Raw genomic sequence first — 15403 nt, 5'->3', positions numbered from 1 at the left:
AGCCATTACTGAGTTTACTTTTTTTTGAGAGTATTTAAGATAAAACCTTAGATACACAAAGGTATGGTGTTTTAATCCTGTGAAAGCTCCTGGTTCATTTATTCCTTAATCCTGTTCTCTTTTTTCTCCAACTTTCGTCTTCCAAAGTTGTAGAGTTGTACTGTTTTTAATGAAATAGTTTGTTTTAGAATAAAAAGAGAAATAATATATGCAGGTTGATTTGGAAATTTTAACTTACACTAGTACTTTTGATCATTCTGAAATAATATGCATGTATTATAAATGTCAGGAATTTGTCTAATTTTCACTCTTTTTCTGCTTACATGTATTTTGGTATAAAAGAAAGAAATTAAGAGAAAAAAAGGAATTTTAATATATATCAGATCAACACATTGTGCACCTTAAACTTACATAAAATTTTATGTCAATTATATCTCAATAAACCTTGGTAGGGGGGGATAGAAAATGACCTTATTATATAAAATCCTTGTTGGGCTGCACCCCGCAGGCCTACACACCCTGTACTTGCCCAGCCTCAAGACAGAAGAGCCCAGAGTCAGCAACAGAGACATCAGTGGTTTAATGGATAGTAGAATCTTACATGTTTCAAGCAAAGTCCTGTGTGCAGCAGACAGCAGACAGGACGTGGCAGCAGTCTTCACTCCCAGGAAAAGGGGTGGGTAGAGGTGTTTACCAGTTATATGGGGAATTGACATCGGGTTGGTTCATTGGTTACCAGGGAAACCAGCAGAGGAGCACACCCCTTACTGCCCCTTTGATAAGTTATCATGGTGGAGATGTTCTGATCTAAAGATTAGAGCAGGAATTTACTGATTAGGCACTGTGATTAAGAAGGAAGGTCAGTCATGTGAGTAGGGTGTAGGTGAAGCGGGCTGGTTGAGCAAGGGATGTGCAGAGAGCAAGAGAACAGCCATCCTGGGTAGCCTTACCATATAACCCTAAAAATAAAATTAGTACAAATTAATTATTAAAGTTTAATTTTATTAAATGTCACAGGTATAGATGTGGGAGATTATTAATTTACCTTATGCCCTCTGAACTGTGTCAGTTGAAATATTTTTCAGGCCAATGAGTGTAATTGAATTTTAGTAACAAAAGCTGAACTTAACAACAAAATCAGTGTTTTTCATGATCTGAGCACAGCTGTCTGATCTCAGGAACTGTATCATTATGAGAGTTAACTGATAGTAAAAGCATGTTTCTTACCTTCTTAGAGATTTTATTTGTAATATAGTAAGTCACCTACACATGAACACTTCAAGTTGCAAACTTTCAAAGATTCAGATGTGTATTCGCGTGTCCAGTCACGTAACTTAGTTCACATATCTGGCATATATTGTCGCATGTGTGCATCCTCTACAAGTGGTTGTACTTTTGTGTACTTTACTGTGCAGTACTATATAGAGTACAGTAGTACATTGTCTTTATTTCAAGCCCAGAATGTCCGGAAGCAAGCGTAAAAGCAGTGGTATGTAGCCGATTGTGTTAGTTGTGTTGGACTTAACGAACAGATTGAACTTATGAACGCACTCTTGTAACAGAACTCTTTCGTATGTAAGGGACTTACTGTATCTCTTTATTCAGAAGACAGAAATAGAAGTACAGAGCCATCTATAATGAGTTGGAATGAATGAGAATCCATATTATCAGGAGTAAAGAGATCAGATGAACATATACTTCTACTTTTTCTCTTTCCAGAAACCTGCTAAAAGATCAGTAAAGGGGAATTAGAGAGGAGACAACATCAACACACTTTTAGAAACTAGAGAGTATATGAATAATTGAAGATTGAATGCTAAACTCTGTAGCAGAGAAAATCAAGAAAATAACCTGATTAACCCCCCAAAAGACTAAAAAAACTGAAGAATGGCAGCATATGGAAGTGGAAGTGAAAGGAGTATTGGTTGAAAGTCAGTTGAAGAAACCCTTGGTTCCTGGGAGCTCCTCCTCAAAATTAGCTAGCTAGTCAGTTGGACAATACCCAAGCTCTTCACCCCTAATCTTGGCAAAGCCTAGAAATTTATTCTTTGGAGAGGGCAAAAATAGAGACTCTCTAGAGCAAAAGATACCAGGCATAGTGGAGGGCAGAAGTCCCATACTGAAAATAATCAACCTTTTAGTCCTTTTCTCTTAGCTATGAGCAGCTAACCAAGGATCACTAGATATTTGAGGAAGCCCTGTAATGTATGAAAGGTAGAGATTGAAATAAACAGAATAGAGCAACTTAGAACAGATCTTTTGCAGAGGAAAATAACAACTGTTATTAACATCCTCAGGGAAATAAGAGAAAATAATAGAGCCGTGAAATAAGAAGGGGATACTATAAAAGAGTAATAATTCTTATTTTTGAAAGACATTGAAATTCTGATAACAGATCAAAAAAGCTTTGTAGAAGTACTTAGAAAATTAATGTTGAAGAAATCGGTGAAAAAGTTGAGCAAAAGGACAAAGGTTATAGAAAAGAAGTGAGGAGTATTAAGAAACTTACAGGGGCAGTCCAGGAGTTTCAATATTCAAATAAAAGTAGTTCCTAGAAGAAACACAGAAAATGGGGAAGAAATTATCAACAAGATGATTCAAGAAAAATTTTCTTGGAGTAAAGAACATGAGGTTCGGTTGAAAAGGCTTACTGAGTGCTCAGTACAATGGATACATTTAAAGACAAACTAGGACACATCTTGGTGAAATTTCAAATCACTGGGCCAGACAGAAGATCTTTCCATTCTTTCAGAGAGGGAAAAAAATGTGTCAAACAAAGTAACAGGAATCAATTGGCTTTGGACTTCTTGGTGATAGCATTAGAAACTAAATGAGAAATGGAGCATTACCTTCAAAATTCTGAAGGAAAATAATTTCAGCTCCTTTGTATTTCATATGCATTGAAACTATTAATCAGATATAAGAGTAAAATTAAGATGTTTTAAGACATGTAAGGTTTTTCGTTTGTTTTCTTGGTTTGTTTGTTTGCCTACCTTGTACCCTTTCTTAGAAATCTGTTGGAGGATGTGACCCATCAAAATGAGAAAGTCAGCCAAATAAAAAAGAGAAAGGTTACAGGAAGCAGGAAATTTAACAAAAGAGAAAGGTAAAGAAATCTTCAGCATACAATGAGAAGACAGGGTTGGAGGGCAAACAGATCAGATTGGAGTAGAAGCTTCCAGAAGAGCCATTCTCAGGAAAATGTGATTGATAAAAATCTGATGCATTTAATTATCTTTAGAAAAGTTTTAGGTTAATTGATGAAAGGCTCAGGTTTGAATTGGTGATAAATATATAAAGTTGTAAGTGAAAAAAGATCTAAACTCAAGTAAAAGCAGATGTGTGAAAGGAGATGTTAGAATAAGTTCTCAGTCCTTGGGGTAGTGTCTGGGGTGGCTGATGTTCATGTCAGTCACCTCCAGTGGTAGACCATATCAGTTTCCTTCAGTGTGGTGCACATATTTTTATTATTTGATTTGGACCATTATGGTTGGGAAGTAGTGCTGTAAAGCAAGGTGAGCAAATCTGGTCTGTGTGGCCTGTTTTTGTACAGTTGATAGATTTGATTTGCTAAGGCCAATTTTAAAAGTTTTTGTATCTGTGTTCATGTGGGATATTGGCCTTTAATTTTCCTGTCTTAGAATGTCTTTGTCTGATTTTTGTATCAAGGTACTCATAGTCTCATAGAATAAGTTGAAAGTTGAGAGATATTTCCCCCTCTTTAATTTCCTGGAGTATTTTTTATAGAATTGATATCATTTCATTCATAAATGTTTGATAGAATTTCCCAGGGAAGCCCTCTGGGCTTGGAATTTTTGTTGTGGAAAAGTTTTAATATATAAATTAAATTTCTTTAGTAAATATAGAACTATTTTAATTAATTATTTCTTCTTGAGTAACCTTTTAAAATCTGTAGAATCTGCAGTGGTGTCACTTCTCTCATTCCTTATATGGGTAATTTGAGTATTCTTTCTCTATGCCCTGGTCATTCTGGATACAGAGATGTCAGTTTTACTGATCTTAAAGAATTAGTTTCAGTTTTCATTCATTTTCTGTATTGGTATCCTGTTTTCTATTTTATTGCTTTCTGCTTTGCTCTTTATTATTCCCTTTCTTCTGCCTGCTTTGGGTTTAATTTTCTCTTCTTTTTCTGGCTTCTTAAGGTAGAAGCTAAGATCATAGATATTGGAACTTTCTGCCCTAATACAGGAATTTTAGTGCTATTAATTTCCCTCTATGTACTGAGTTAGCTGCATTTCACAGACTTTGAGAGTAATGCTTTTACTTTCCTTTATTTCAGAATACTGCCTAATTCCCCTTTTGGTTTCTTCTTTAACGCATGTGTTATTTAGAAGTGTGTTGATGTAGTTTTCAAGCATTTGAGAATTTTCCAGATACCTTCCTCATATTAATCTCTAGTTTAATTTTGCTGTGGTCAAAGACCACACATTTTTTGAGTTAAATCACGTTTTATTGAGACTGATTTTATGGCCCAGGAAACTATCTATCTTAAATGTTCTGTGTGCACTTAAAAAATGTATACTCTGTTCTTTGGGGGTGAAAGGTTCTACAAATGTCAATCTGGTTGAGTTAGTTGATAGTGTCGTTTAGGTCTTCTTTATCTTTGCTGATTTTCTGTCTGCTCATTCTGTCAGTTATTAGGAGAGGAATATTGAAATCTCAGACCATAAGTGTAGATTTATCTATTTCCCCTTGAAGTTCTGTCACATTCCTCATACCACTGATCCTCTGGTCAGAAAGGATTCCCCTTCCTCAGAGGTTTAAATATCCGCTACAGCTGCCATTACTGAAATAGTCTTGCCCATAGCGGGGGCTGCAAGAGGAAGAGAAAAAGAGAAAAAAGCCAGATTTTCCCACACTCATAGTCCTATATGGACTGCCCTGCCTCCACTGCCCCATTTATGCTCTCTGATCAGAGAGAGAAGACTTGTATCTGTTTGTTCCTGGTATGCCAGTCCAGGAATTGGATTTCCTTTGAGTTCAGACTGGGAGTTTGGTGACATATAAAAACAACAGGAAGTGCATCACTGAATTGGTTGTCCTTCAAGTTCTGGTTTGCTTTCACAATTTGCCTGCTACTGTTTAGTTTTCAGAATCCTCAGATTGCTGCTCCATCATTCTTTCCAGGGTTTTCAGTTGCATTCATGGGTTTCAGTTACATTCAGTTAAGTTAGAGTGTACTTACTCCATTTTAACCCGGAACCAGAGCCTTTCCATTTTTTTTTTAAGCTCTTTATTGGAATATAATTGCTTTACACTCGTACCAGCTTTTGAGGTACTCCAAAGTGACTCAGCTGTATTTATACATATATCCCCATATCCCCTCCCTCCCATGACTCCCTCCCACCCTCCCTGTCCTGGCCCTCTAAGGCATCAGCCATCATCAACTTGATTTCCCTTTGTTATACAGCAACATCCCACTAGGTATCTATTTTATAGTTGGTAGTGTAAATATGTCTATGCTACTCTCTCACTTCGTCCCAGTAGAGCCCTTCCATTTTATTATATTTTGTGTTTGCCTGTCTGGAGGGTAATATTCAAAATATTTAATAATTAGTATGCCATAAATATCAACCAACCAGAACAGATGCCAGTCTGTTCAGAACAAACATTATCTTTAAACAACTGATACGCCTGTAGAGGGCCATAATGCTTGATAATCTGCTCTGCCTGATTGTGGATACAGTTGCTATTTAATATTTATTCTACAGTAATAATGGCAGAGATGTAAGGTAAGGTGTCTGGTAAGGTGTCATCCTTTGGGCATGAGGGCTGTCTCCTGTGTGTTAACTAACTAGCTTAGCTTCTGATCTGTCTCAGATGCAATGGATTCTGACTCAGACATAGCCATATTTATTGCTCTGGTTTAGGGCAGAGACCTCTGATGTCATCTGCTTATCAAATGTAGGAGATGGGAGATGGCCTGACTACTTGGACTGAATCAGATCCCACTCCAGTCATTAAGATTGCTGCCCGGGGCACTTCCTTCTCCTTGCATCTCTTGCTTTTGTGGTTAAAACAGACCTGGAAACACACTCATCTTTCACAGTTATCCTCCTACGCATGCTCTGGGCTATAATTTCCTCACTCCAGTTGTATCTAGTTTCTGTCTTCCATGGATTTCTTAACATTTCTCCTCCATTATTTGCTTTTTGTTTTGTTTTATAATGCTTTAAGAATTTGTTCGTTTTTTAAGATACATTTTCTGTCATTTCTACACCACCTACATGGTTACCATTTTAGTCTGAACTACCATCATTTCTTTCCTTTACTACCATTTTATTGTCCTGACTTATTATTTCCATTCTTGCCAACATATAGTCTAGTGTTCATTTGATAGCTATACTTGCTCTTGTTAAAACAAATCAAATCGTGAATTTCCCCAAACTTGAAAAAAAATTCTCCAGTGGCTTCCTGTCACATTCAGGATAAACTCCAAAGTCTTTATCATTCCCTATGTGACCCTACCTGAGCTACCCTTTTCCTGATACTTTATGCCCTCCCACACCCTTCACTATCCACTTTGTCTCATCTATGCTGGCCTTTTTGCTTAAACATGTTAAGAGTGTTTTCTTTGCAGGGCCTGTACATTTGTTCTTTCTTGACTAGAGGACTGTAGATTTTTACTTAGGCCAGAGAGGCCTCTCTCTCACCTTCTAAGTACCCAGCTCTAACCTTCATAATTGATACTACCTGTGTTTACTTACTTGTTCCTTGTTGTCTCAACTACCAGAAAATTGGTTTCATTTGAGCAGAGACTTTGTCTTATTCACCACTCTAGCCTTAGAATACTTGCATATAAAATTTTTTCAGTATTTGTTGAATGAAGGAATGAACAAATGTCTAGCACTTAGTGTGCGTGGAAAGGTATGTGGATGTGCCCAGGTCACATATTGATCTGATACTCACTTCTGTTACTTATGTAACTGAAAAAGTAAAGCAGCAGAGTGAGAAATTTGTTGGATGTATGTAGTTTGTCAGGCTATCAACTATATTTATTTATTTATTTATTTATTTATGTATTTTACTGGCTGTGTTGGCTCTTTTTTGTTGTGCATGGACCTTCTTTTAGTTGCTGTGAGTGGGGGCTACTCTTCATTGTGGTGCGCGGGCTCCTCATTGCTGTGGCTTCTCTTGTTGTGGAGCACAGGCTCTAGGTGCGTGGGCTTCAGTAGTTGCAGCACGTGGGCTCAATAGTTGTGGCTCACGGGCATAGTTGCTCTGCGGTATGTGGGATCTTCCTGGAGCAGGAATCGAACCTGTGTCCCCTGCATTGGCAGGCGGATTCTTAACCACTGCGCCACCTAGGAAGCCGTCAACTATCTGTTGATTTGTGAATTGAGGCTCTTGAAATAAGACTGTAAAACTATTGTGACAGTTTAACCCTAGTATAGCCTTCAAAGTTTGGGTGGTTATTTTCTGCTTTCCAGTGTAGCATCTTGTGTATTATTGGGTTATATTTTTTAGTATATTTGGTCTTGTCTGTTGGATCTCTATTTTTCCTAGTAATCTAGGAGTTCGTTAACAGTAGGATGTTAGCATCTAACACAGTACCAATGCCTTGCATTTAGGCCATTGGATTGATGAAGGAAGCTTATCAGTTCTAGGAATTCTGGTTCTGTAGTTTAGGAATCATGGGTTACTTCATCAGAATTGTTTTTTTGTTGTACTAGCTCTGTTCTCTGAATCAAATGATTTTTCATTAGACGTGTTGTATACGTAAGCAGAACTTACTGGTTCTAGATACTAAATAGGTGCATGAGCCAATATGATATGGCTGAAACCTAGTTTTGATTTACTTCTGCAAAGGTAGCATTATGCAGGCATTAGACTCTAATATACAAGATGTGTATTGGTATAATAATGCCTTTGGTCAGCTCACGCTAGAAGACTGGGAAATTGTACAGTATTTGATTTTGTGTGATTCCCATTATTCGTAGCCAGTTTCATTTGATTATTACATACTGGTATATCTATAGAAATAATGTACTAAATTTTCAAACATGCTGTCTCCTGGTTCTTTTTCTTTCCTTGTAAACATATAAAATAATTCATAGAAACGAGATGTTCATGTGCTTGAAACATATACAAATTATTCTTCAGTCTGTATGACAGTGATGTCTTTATTAAACCAATAGTATTTTATTGTATAAATGATAAGGAAATTATTTCAGTATTCAGTATATCATTTATCTCTTTGTAAATGTATATCTGTCATAGTGGCATCACTAATGTACAGATTTATTTTGTTGTTTTAGTACTTTTTCATTCTGATAAAAATTATTTCACTTTCAACATAGACTGCTTTAGGAATAAAGAAAAAAATTTTAATAATACGTGTGTGCCAGGGTCTGAGCTAGGTGCTTTCACAAAATCCTCATTTAATTCTCAGAATAATGCTGTGAAGTGTGTATTATTTTCAGTACAAAAATATTCCATACTTTAATCTATACCAGAAGTTTCCAGTCAGTCTTGTTGGTGGCATTCATTTAGAATCTTTCCATTCTGATATTTAAAACACAGATTTGTTTGTTGATGGTTGGACCAATAGGCTTGAAAAGATCTGACCTTAAATGATAAATCCCTCTGAAGTGTCTTTATTTCTAGTCATATGTTTCTTCTGGGATTTAACTTCTTATTGATAATTCTTTGTGTAACACTCTTTTTTCCAAAAAATTAAACTTGAAATTGGCCCTCTAGCCAACAATTTCATATTATCTTAGTGCGCTAGGGATGTGTCAGAATGTGTTTATGTATTTCAGTTACACTTTATGTTTTTTGATGTGTTATAATAATTGTATTAAGTAAAAAATTACTTTTACCAAACAATGTAGACACTTAAAAAGGATATGTTAGGGCTTCTTCCTCTCCTGGTCCCTAAAGTAACTGGTATTAACTGTATCCAGTCCTGTCCCTCCATGTTTTCCCGTAGACTCATGCTGGCACATGCGTGCATGTATGTGTGTGTGCATGTGTATTGGTTGGAAGATTTTAAAAAATAAAATGCAGTTTTAGTTCTCTTCTCCCTTAGTTAACAGTCCAGCATGGCCATCCCTCCAGGAACATACTTAAATTCTAATTTCCTAAAATCTGTATAATCCTCCTTAGCGAAGTAATATATAATTTATTCCACCATTTCCTCATCTATGAGTGTTCAGAATTTCAGAGCGATTCATAATAATTTATTTAGTAATATCTTAAACTCTTGGAATATGCAACCCTAAGCACATTTTGTGTCAGAACATATTAAGTATCCTACTTAGTATTATGATAATTGGCCTAGTTAACACTAGAAGGCTTGTAGAAGCCACTCCTTGCTTATCCATATTCATTAATGAAAAGGAGTAAAAGCGTGGGAACTAAAAAGGTTGGGAAAGGTATGTTGGACATTTAGGAAGATGTTGATTTAAAATATTTTTATCTGAATTTTTCTGGCAAGAGATAAAAATGACAAAAACCTCTTTGAAAAATTTCATATATGTTATTGAAGATTTATATAAGGAGTTGGATAACAAAGGATAAGGAAGGAACTTATTGGGGAAGCCTAGGGTAAAATTATTATCTAGTAAATACATTTTGTGTTTTGTTTTGTTTGAGGACCAGGCTGGATTTAATAAGTTTTACTCCTAGTGAAAGATTGACGAGCTGGTTCCCACAAGGGGGCAGACTAAGACAATCTGAAATCTTTGACACTATAAACAATATTTATTTTAAATTCATAATTGGCTTACTAAGGAGGAAGGGGAAGTCACCAGGGACTAGAAATGAGCAGAAAGACAGTTGACTAACCATCTGTGAATGGTACCATATATTGGGGGCATCCACCTGCCTCTTCCCCAGTACACACGCCAACTTTTGGCAGGGTGGACACTCAGCTGTGGCTCTGGTCAGGTTGGCCTTGGTGAGCAGAAGTCTATATTGCTGAGCCCATGTATAAATTGCATTCCTGCTACCATGGCCTCTTTGTTAACGAGCCCATTGGGCAAAGATAGAATGGCTGGGTAAAGAGACTGGCTGAGTCCACCAAACTGGTCATCTTTTCTACGGGGTTATTAAGCATCTTCTCTGTAGAGTTTGCCCTTTGGTAAGCATTCACATGGGACATAAATTGCTTCATATTCTGTGCCGTTTTGAAGAGGTCTGTCCATATGCCTTATCTCCAGATTTCCGTGTCACCAGTTCTCTAATTATTCCTTCCAAATCTCTGAATATCCAGTCATACCATTAACCACTGTCCATGAGTCAGTATAGAGCAGTATCTCTGTCATCTCTCCTTCCAGGCAAAGTGAATAGCTGGGTACCCTGGTTCAAACTTCTGTCCCTGGAAAGGTCTGCCTTCACTACTGTCCTTCAGGACTACCCCAGAATGGTGCTGTAGTATTGTCATCTGCATGCTCTCATGCAGAGATATCAGTAAACAAGCTTTATTTTTTACCCCCCTCGGTGAGACAGTCATAGAGAATTCTCCATGAGATAAAATATATCCAGATTGATAGCAGGAATAGGAACCTTGGGCATATGGACCACTTGCTCATGCAAATTATTTATGCCTTCAGAACCTGCTGAAGCTTGATCTCATGTACGTCTCTTCCTTTCGATGATGAAGTGCTTCAGTACACACCCAACCATATTGCTTTGTTGGTCCAGCAAAACTTAGTTCATGATGGGCTGCCCAGGTCACATGGTAACATGATTGAGCATTCATTCTAAGGCCCTGTGGTAAGCCAAAAGCTGTTTTTTCAAAAAAGGGTAATAGTTATTTGCACCGGATGACGGAGATGCTAGAGATCTGGCCTGAGATTCACCTAAAGTTGTGCAATAACCATACAAGATCCTTGTCTAGCATAGATACATCAAGCAGTGTTGGATCTAGTGGGTCATATAACCCAAGTGGCAGAGCAGCTTTCACAGTAGCCCATATGTGTTGCAGAGCCTTCAGTTGTGGGCCTCTCTCACATCCAGCAGTCCTAGTAAATGGTTCATAGTTGCAGACCCAAATGCAGTACAGATTGCTTCAAAAATCCAAGGAGGTCTACTGGGCATTGCACTTCTTCCTTTTTTTTTTTTTTAGTAAATTTATTTATTTATTTATTGGCTGTGTTGGGTCTTCGTTGTTGTGTGTGGGCTTTCTCTAGTTGCGGTGAGCAGGGGCTACTCTTCATTGTGGTGCGTGGGCTTCTCATTGCGGTGGCTCCTCTTGTTGTGGAGCATGGGCTATAGGCCCTCGGGCTTCAGTAGTTGTGACACGTGGGCTCAATAGTTGTAGCTCGTGGGCTTGGTTGCTCCACGGCATATGGGATTTTGCTGGCCCAGGGCTCGAACCTGTGTCCCCTGCATTGGCAGGCAGATTCTTAACCACTGTACCACTAGGGAAGCCCAGCACCTCTTTCTCAGTATTAAGAGAGAGTAGGTACAGCAACTTCTTTACCATGGAAGGGATATCTTGAATTGCTCAAGACCGTAGGGCTCACAGAAATTTTACCAGTGTGGAAGACCTGTGAATTTTTGTGGGGTTTATTTCCCACCCTTTGGCATGTGTGTATTTTACCCCACAGTATTTAGATCAGTTGCTGCTGCTTGTTCACCAAGTCTAATCAGCATGAAATTATCAGTGTAGTAGACCAGCATGGTGCCCTTATAGAATGGAAAGGCAGTTAAGGTCCCTGTGGATTAGATTATTACTAAGAGCAGGAGAATTAATAGGCAGTAGGCCAGTGAAAATATATAGCTGACCCTGACAGCTGAATGCTTACTGCTTATAATGATCTCATTCTCTGGTCTATAGCTGCAGACCTGATGCCAGGGATATGTTGATTTGCTTTAGCAACAAAACCACATCTAAAACAGCAGCAGCAGTGGGATCCACAACCTGAATAAATTACAAAAAATCCACTGTCATTCTCCAAGATTTGTCTATCTTCTGCACAGGCCATATAGGTGAGTTGAATGGGGATGTGGTAAGAGTCGTCACTCTTGGATCTTTCCAGTGTTTAGTGATTGGATCATACTTTTTGCCTTATACTCTGGAAACTAATTGATTCTGGATGTAGGTCTAAAACTTTACTGTGCAATACAGTAGTCATCGGCCACATGTAGCTATTGAGTACTTGAAATGTGACTGGTCCAAAAGGAGATGTGTTGTATGTGTAAAATACTGGCCAGATTTTGAGACTTTCTTTCTGTTCATTCAATAATGTTTGCCTTTGCTTATTGAAGCATCATTGTAATAGTTGCTTTAAGGTCTTTGGTATTTAATTCTAATATCTTTGTAATCTTTGGAATAACATCTGTCTGTTGACTTTTCCTTCTTGTGCTGAGATTTTCCTGTTTCTTCATATGCCATATTACTTTGGATTATATCTTGGACATTTTGAATATTATGATATGGGAGCCTAGGTTTTATTTAAGTTCTGAGGAGAATGTTGGGGTGTGTGTGTGTGTGTGTGTGTGTGTGTCAGTGGCTAGTCGACCAGAATATGTTCAGGACACAGATTCCTGCCTGCATTCTTGGGGCTGAAATTCCAATGTCAGTTCAGTTTTCTGAGCATTTCTATTTAGATCATTTCCATGTGTGTGACCCAGTGTCCATTCTGGGACCAAAGTAGTAGTAAGTATATCTTGTTGCTCTGTTCTCAGAGCCTATGGTATGGCTGTCTAGGGTCACATCCATGCACGCAGAGCTCAGAGATGAGCCCAGAAGTTCATATACAACTTGATGGAGTTGTTTGTGTGATATCCCTCCACACCCCAACGTAACCAACATTTTCCATCTCTCAGACTCTCTCTTGCCGGTAGTCTGGCTAAAAAACAGGGACTCTAATTTTCCCGTTCTGCTGTTCAATTCCTGCAGCTGTGCCTGTATCCATGTCAAGTGATAAGAGGACAGAGAGATAAAAAGCAACGAGAATTTGCCTCATACTCTTGGGATTACAATTCTTGGGGTCAAAAAAAAGGGTTCCATTCTCCCAGAGTTTTAGGTACCTGCCCAGTCACCACTGCCCTCTCTGCCGCTACTGCCATAGAATTGGCTGGAGACCAGGATAGAAGAGAAGCAAAAAAAGAGGAATTTCCCCTGGTCTCTCAGACCAACAAGGACCTGCTTTCCTGTTCCTCACTAGAAAGGGGGGGACTTTCTTAGAGCTCTTTCTTATTTGGTATACACATCTGAGTTTTGGGCTGCCTTTGAGTCCAGGCCAGGCAATACCTGAGGAAAGACGTGGCAAACTCACCACCACTTCAGTGGAACTTCATGTTCTGTGCTTCTTTCCCAATCTGCCTGCTACTGTTTATTTTCATTGTCTTCAGATAGCTCTATGCATTCAGATACTCTATGCATTCTTTTTGGTTGGTTTTTGTTTGTCTGTTTTTAAAAAAAAAAAAAAGATTTTCTATTTTAGAGTAGTTTTAGGTTCTCAGTAAAATTGAGTGGAAAGTACAAAAAGTTTCCATATGCCTCTTGTACCCACATACCCACAGCCTCTCCCACTGTTAACATCCCAGCACCAGAGTGGTACATTTGTTACAATAGATGAAGGTACGTTGACACACCATTATCACCCATAGTTCATAGTTTACATTAGGGTTCACTCTTGATATTGTACATTCTATGGACTTTGACAAATGTATAATGACATATCTACTACTATAGTATCACACAGAATAGCTTCACTGCCCTAGAAATCCTCTTTACTATAAATGTTCATCCTTCCTTCCCTACAGTCCCTTGAAACCACTGATCTTTTTACTGTTTCCGTGGTTTTGCCTGTTCCAAAATGTCACATAGTTGGAATCATACAGTATGTACCTTTTTCTGATTGGCTTCTTCCACTTAGTAATGTACATTTACGATTCCTCCATATCTCATGACTTGATAGCTCATTTCTTTTTAAAATTAATTAATTAATTAATTAATTTATTGGCTGCATTGGGTCTTCGTCACTGCACACAGGCTTTCTCTAGTTGCAGCGAGCAGGGGTTACTCTTTGTTGTGGTGCACACGCTCCTCATTGCAGTGGCTTCTCTTGTTGCAGAGCACGGGCTCTAGGCATGTGGGCTTCAGTAGTTGTGGCACATGGGCTCAATAGTTGTGGCTCGCGGGCCCTAGAGCACAGGCTCAATAGTTGTGGCGCACGGGCTTAGTTGCTCTCTGGCATGTGGGCTCTTCCTGGAGCAGGGATCAAACCCCTGTCCCCTGCATTGACGGGCAGATTCTTAACCACCGTGCCACCTAGGAAGTCCCTCTTTTTAGTGCTGAATAATAGTCCGTTGTTTGGATGTACCAGTTTATCCATTCACCTAGTGAGGGACCTCTTGGTTGCCTCCAGGTTTGACAGTTGTGAATAATGCTGCCGTCAGTATCCATGTGCAGGTTTTTGTGTGGATATAAGTTTTCAGCTCATTTGGGTAAATGCCAAGGTGCATGACTGCTGGATTGTAAGGTAAGAGTATGTTTAGCTTTGTAAGAAACTGCCAAACTGTCTTCCAAAGTGGCTGTACTGTTTTTCATTCCCACCAGCAGTAAATGAGAGTTCCTGTTGCTCCATATCCTTACCAGCATTTAGTGTTGTCAGTGCTTTGGATTTTGGCCATTCTAATAGGTGTGCAGTGGTATCTTGTGTTGTTTTAATTTGCAATTCTCTAATGACGTATGATGTTGAATGTCTTCTTCATATGCTTATTTGCTTCTTAAGTGAGGTGTCTATTCAGGTCTTTTGCCCATGTTTTAATTTTTTTTTTCCTTGTCATTGAGTTTGTGTATTTTGGATATATTTTTAAATATTTTCTTTCAGTATGAGGCTTTTGTTCTCATTTTCTTGACAGTGTCTTTCACAGAGCAGACATTTTAAATTTTAATGAAGTTTAGAGAATCAATTATTTCTTTCATGGATCATGACTTTGGGGTTGTTTCTGAAAGCTCATCACCATTCTCAAGGTTATCTAGGTTTTCCATGTGATATTCTAGGAGTTTTATACTTTGCATATTACAATTAAGTGTGTGATCCATTTTGAGTTAATATTTTATGAATGGTGTAAGGTCTGTGTCTAGATTTAGTTTTTGAATGTGGATGTCCAGTTGCCTAAGGATCATTTGATGAAAAGACTCTTCTCCAGCGTATTGCTTTTGCTCCTTTGGCTATAATTTATGTAGGTCTATTTCTGGGCTTTCTGTTCTCTTCCATTGATTTATTTGTCTGTTCTTTCATCAGGACTACACTGCCTTGATTACTGTAGCTTTATTGTACATTTTGAAGTTCAGTAGTGTCAGTCTTCCATCATTGTTCTTCCCCTTCAAATATTGAGTTGGCCATTCTGGGTCTTTTGCCTCTCCATATAAATTTTAGAATCAATTTTTCAATATCAACAAAATAAATTCCTGTGGTTT

At 38.2% G+C, this 15403-nt stretch overlaps 1 protein-coding gene across 14 annotated transcripts in view; it reads left to right on the top strand.

The window, feature by feature from the left end:
• Window positions 1–15403, top strand: part of TANC2 (tetratricopeptide repeat, ankyrin repeat and coiled-coil containing 2) — a 342062-nt gene that overhangs the window by 92331 nt on the left and 234328 nt on the right. For 2 of the 14 annotated variants that reach the window (XM_057716534.1, XM_057716530.1), the window contains exons 3-4: window positions 3011–3106; window positions 11807–11958. The exons of 11 other annotated variants lie outside the window; for them this stretch is intronic. The gene's annotated coding sequence lies outside the window, so the exon portion shown is untranslated. The remainder of the gene's footprint in view (window positions 1–3010; window positions 3107–11806; window positions 11959–15403) is intronic. One more of the 14 variants, XM_057716529.1, reaches the window with a different exon arrangement.

The sequence above is a fragment of the Hippopotamus amphibius genome, chromosome 17, assembly GCF_030028045.1.
Source record: "Hippopotamus amphibius kiboko isolate mHipAmp2 chromosome 17, mHipAmp2.hap2, whole genome shotgun sequence".
NCBI classification, from domain to species: Eukaryota; Metazoa; Chordata; class Mammalia; order Artiodactyla; family Hippopotamidae; genus Hippopotamus; species Hippopotamus amphibius.
Note: the sequence above shows the minus strand (reverse complement) of the source record. Positions and strands in the feature narration are given on the sequence as shown.